This window comes from Malus sylvestris, chromosome 5 (assembly GCF_916048215.2).
Source record: "Malus sylvestris chromosome 5, drMalSylv7.2, whole genome shotgun sequence".
NCBI lineage: Eukaryota > Viridiplantae > Streptophyta > Magnoliopsida > Rosales > Rosaceae > Malus > Malus sylvestris.
Window position 1 is genome coordinate 18,389,020 of NC_062264.1, and position 6,000 is coordinate 18,395,019.

Consider the following 6,000-nt stretch of genomic DNA (forward strand, 5'->3'; position numbering starts at 1 on the left):
GAACTTTCTTCTTTTACAATGTAGAGCCTTTGTTTGATTGGACCTCTGGTGGCTACATATGGTGATAGTTTGTGGTCAGCGATGGTAGGGGTTACTGGCGTTTTTGCTTTATGTGTTGTCTATTTTGGGCTTAAACTTTCGGTTGGGCTCTTTTTCGGTGGTGCTTTTGGGTGATTTGGTGGTGCTTTGGGGTGAATTTTTAAGTTTTGTATTTTCATTGTAACATGACATTTTAATGAAATTTACCTTTGACTAAACAAAACAAAAAGAATGACAATACTTGGAACCTGATTATTAAGTCTCAAAATTCTTACTATATTATCCTAAAAGGATTTTAAATATTTAAAGACTCCTAAGATTAATTTTTTATAGGCAAACAACCAAACATCATTTTCATTCATAACGTTTCCAATTCAAGTAAGCAAATATATCATAGGCTTATAAATTGTCGGTAGTGATGTTTGCACTCCCAATTTAAGTTTTGACCGTTCAAATAGGGCATTTTTATAATTTTCATATGCTCACAAAAACAATTTTAAAAGTAAGAATGATAATTTGATAATCATTAATTCAAATCATTATTCTAAAAATCTCCGTCTATAGCCGCCTAGGCCCCATTAGGCACTAAGCGGCTGACCACTGCCCCAATTAGTTCCTAGGCGTTTGAAAATTAAAAAAGTGCGTCTAGACTTACTTAGGCTTCTGCCTAGCCCTCCTGAACACACTTAGGCACTCGTTTGGGTTGCGACTCTTACTTAAACCGAAAATCGATTTCTTTCATTTTGCATTTTATTTTTTTTTCAATAAAATGTAAATTGAGTACTTGGATGAACACTCATTATATGCTTGTTCCCCATGTTTTCAATATGCTTTCAATATTTAATAATCTATAGGTCATTTTATTTTGTAATTTGTATACAATTGTGTGTTATTAAATATAAATAGGCACTTATTTACACACACATATAATAAATTTACTTAAATTTGCCTAGTCCGCCAAGGCCCCCACCTAAGCCCCACTTAGCCACCTAGGTGCTAGATCTCAATCCGCCCCCCGACTAGCGTCTAGCGTCTCTTAGAACCTTGATTTAAACTACCTATTAACAAAAAAAATTCTATCACGAAATAAACTCATGGGCAATAATATAATTTTGCCCAAACTAAATTTTGCTTTTTTTTTTAACATCTCCCACGTAACATAGTGTGTGTGCTTCCTCTAGTATCAATTATGAAAATCAAAACAATGAAGTATAATTTATGGGCTTTAGCTCTACTTTAGCTCAAAATGTGATCCATCCAAAACGATAGAACTTACTAGCAAAGACTGTAACCTAACGTGTTGTTTCCTCTCCGTTCACGATAAGTTATTTAGTATTACGGTTGTGGAGCCAAAAATAATTACAAGGCGAAACATGGATTTTTGGACAAAAGAGGACAAAAATACCCTTAAGGTACAACGGGATTCCTACGTCCGAGTAGTGGGCAATCATCTTTCAACCAAATCAAAAGTGCCCAAAATAGGTAACAAATTCAAAATTATTTCATCCATCCTCATCCTATATTTTCCACAAGGTAATTATTTCATAACCTTCAAAACATCCCATATAAATTACATAACTCCCAAAATATTTATTCCAAAAATGTGTTGATTAACCAATTAATGGATAATTGCCCAATTAATCCATTAAATCACACATTAAACCATAAGTTACACCCTATCCTTATAAATAGGCTCCCATTTTCAACAAAAGATCATTCCAAGACACTTGCAAAATTCCCAATACTCTCCAAACACTTTTCTCTCTAAATTCTAACTTTGGCATCAGAGGTTCTTCGGCCAAAGCCCCCCCCATTCATCGTGGGCGCGTGAGGCCTTGGCCATTAATTGTTTTGTTGGTGCAATTTTGTCAAAATCAAGGAGGAAGAAATTTGCATCTACAAATTAGTGCTTTCATTGAGAGTTGAGATCCATACTCGTAGAAGACTCTCACATAAAAAGGGTTTTCTCTATTTTCTAGTCCATTTGAATATTTTTCATATGTTCTTATTATTAGAATTTTTTATTTGCAAAGGTTCTTTGATAAAATGTATAAGAAAATTATAATGGCTAGAAATTTAGAAAATTCCACAAGTGAAAATTCTAATACTCAAGAAATGGGACCACGGCGATCCACGAGGCTAAATGTGGTCATAGGCGGAGTGGTACCACCACTACGAGGTTCCACCATGGCCCAAGCCGTGCCATCCAAGCTTGCACGGGCCCGAGCCCAAGCATTGCATTCGCATACATCACGCATTGAGCAGCCTGCCCCTGATAAGCAGCCCACTCCCGTGGCCCAACCTGCTCCCGCTGAACAACATGCTATCGCGACCCAGCCTGTTCCCGCTGAGCAGCCCACTAGCGGCCCAGTCTGCTCTCGTGGCCCAACCTGCTGTCGCGGCCCTGTTTGCTCCTGTGGCTTTCCAAGCATGACACACTCCGTCCCAAATGAGGGCATGCTGGCCGTCACATGAGAGTGACGTAACCATTTACACAGTTCGAAAGCTTTAAAGATACCATTACTAAGATATAACACCCGATGGTGAATCCTACTTTTGTGAATTCTGTCAGAACACTGTTGGATTACTCGTGGCCACCCAAAGCTCTGCTATCTTGAACCTGGAGGGGCGCAAAACAAAGTTGAATGGGTCAATAAAACAAAGTTTTTTGAAAACAGTTCATTTAAAACATTTCTAACCCCTCGCTGTAAAACATGTATACTTTCCTAGAAAATAGTATATAAATAATCATATATAATCTCAAAACTCAAATCACAAGTCTTTAACACTTTTTGAGAAAATATGCCATGCTATGCATCAAAACATAATAAAGATGCAACATTATAACAGGTGAAATAAGGAATCAACCGGAGACCCTGCAGTTGGTTCTGTACGGTTAATTCTATAGCTCAATATCCAATCCAACTGGAGTCACCAACTGTGACCTGTACGACACTACTCTGCACATAAATCGAAACTACTTGAAGTAGTCTGTATGATAAGAATGGTGTAATAATACGCTCTAGTGCTTATCTCATCAACAACTGTATAATAATCTAAAATCACCTATAGTTGGAACCACTCAATGGTCTGTATGACATGTCGGAACCCTCTCATGGTCTGTACGACATGCACCTACTTGGATCCAAGGTGAGTGTGCGGTGCGGGGTGAATAATATAAGCACTAACACCAGGGGTGCAGATTATGAGCTCTCAACACAATTCACATCATCAATAATTCACATGAATAACATAAAACTCACCTGATACTCACCTGTGCGTCCACATCACCAATTCACACATATATATATATATATATATATGCATCAATTATCAATTCATATATTTCATGTATATGTATGCATGACATTTTAGAACATACTTTCATTTAAATTCAATTTCTGGGAAAAATCAATAGTATATAGGTAAATACAGAAAATAACTGCCCATTCACCTGGAGTTGGCCCTACAACTCCCTAGCACAACACATCGAGGCGTCATGACGATCGGTGCCTAGAACAATCATCAAATCAAACCCCAGGAATCATATCGCTAGAATATATAACTTATATAAAACACATCACTATGCAGTTCGATCCGGAAGATCTGCAACTCAGATTTCCAATCCATAACTTCCAAAAGTCCATAATATATCTCTAGAACAACATCCTTAAATTTCCTTACCATCCAACGGTCGGATTTCCGTCAATTGTCAAAACCGAGTGACGGTTAACATTCTATTTTATGAACTTACAACTCCAATTCCGGAAGATCCGTAAATCGGATTCCCAATCCGTAAGTTCCTATAATCCTCAAATATTACATATTACAACGTATCAAAGTTTGGTGACGATCCGACGGTTGGATCGTCGATTCACCTTTTGGCCTAACCATGAATCGTAACGAACTTGAGTTCAATTACTCAATTTACGTCAATCAATTATCAAAACTGAACCTAGAACCTTAAACACATGCTAAGAATGACATTGGTGGGCTATTGGCTACGCGCCGCCGCACGGACCGCCTCGGCTCGTCGGAAAATCCAACTATTTCAAAAAATTCTCAAAAATTACAGAAATGAAGATCTCAAAGAGTAGAGCAAACTTTATACCTGTGGCCAAGGCCAATTTGTCCTAGAAATGCTCCAACCCTAGAATTGGGTGCTTTCAATTCGACCTTCAAATCAACTCCGCCGTCCCAACCAATACTTGGGCTTTGTTCAAGGTCTTAAGGGAATGCTAATGGTGTTAGTAATTGAAAGAAAACATTTCAAGATTTGAAGAATTTGAATAAGAAAGTCGCGGCACCCACAGGTGCGTTCTTCACCAAACCACCATCAAATTTCATGATTTTTGGGGTGAAACATGAAGAGGGAAGGCCTAGGTGTTGATTGGGAGTGGTACCTTGATCCAATTCGTCGAAAAATTGAACGAAAACGGCGAGAAACCGCCGGTTTGAAGGCATGGGTCGCACGGGTCAAGGATGACCCATTTCCTCCTTTCTTCTCCCTCTGATTAGTCTTCCACTTTCTCTTCTTTCTGGTTGGCCCAACTCCTCCCTCTCTCCTGCTCCGATTGGGCAGTTTTGCCCTTCTCTCCTTTTTTTTTTTTTTTTCTGTTTCTCTTTTTCTTTTCTTTTCCCCGATGCCTTCCTCTTTCTTTCTTTTCTTCTTCTTTTTCTTCACATACACACACACACATAAAAACCTTTCAACATCTTTTTATTTTTATTTTCTTTCCCTTACATCCAAGCCATCCATTTCAGATTTCCTTTAATCTGGGCCATCCAAATTTTAATAATAAAATTCATAAAATGCCCAAACTTCAAACTTTAAAATCTTTTTCGTTATAACTCCAAATAATGAACCGTCTACGCCCACGCTTCCGTAGCGACGAGTACTACGATGATATGTTAAGAAAACAAATCTTAGATGGCACAACACAATGATTAACCTCGAATAATGTGCGTGCCTTAAAGGGCATTTTCGTAAAATCCTTTATTAAAACTTTAAAAACTCTTAAAATCGAGGATGGGCTGTCACAAAGCAACCCAAGTTGGCCCAAGACTATCTCAACCATCCGGACCTACCATCGAGCTGGGGACATTCTCACCATATTTTTCCACGCATTTGACATTTCCCAACTCAAATCTCGAGCTCGGAGTCTACCACCTTTCCACTGCCCAAGGAGGCACATTCCTTCCAAGCTTTTCCAATCCAAGTGGCGAACAACACTTGTCTCAACAAGTCATAAAGTTGACGAATGCCCTCGCACAGCAGACAACCTTGGTGAACCAGCTCTTGCAGCGCACCGAGATGCAACGTGCCCTAGACGAGGTGTCCCGAAGTAGGACAAGGGTAGACAAAGAACCTCTCAAGCAACTTCCCGGCAAGCAGCCACTCGACCAGCCACGAATCGAGCGTTCAGGCAGTGTACACTCCTGATTGGGCACCCGAGATAGTGTATACTCTTGTCTTAGAGCGCGGAAGAGCGTGCACTCTCGATTAGGCCTACAAACAAACATACATTTACGATTGGGGTCACACTCCGATAGTCAACATGAGCAACCTTCCAAGCAAAGTGTTCATTCACGGCTAAGCCCGCAAGGAGCATCATCCACCTCATATTGGAGTAGGCAGCACGATGGACGGAGATAAGCAGTCACTCAATACGACTCAAGTTCAACCGACAGTCTGCGAAGAATTCGCTTGCCTACTAGGAATGCACTACACACACCGCATTTGTGGCATAGACGAGCCAAACACATGGAAGAGCAGCCTAGACTAGCAAGTCACGGTTGGGGGCAGCGGAGAGTTCCACTACCTCAACAAAGGAAAATTAGGAAGAAGTAGATAGACTCTTAACCAAGCGATTGCGTAATTTCCAACACAACGAGGTCACCGACGAGGCACTACGACGAAACATGACCAACATAAGCAGGTCACCCTTCACGGACGAGATC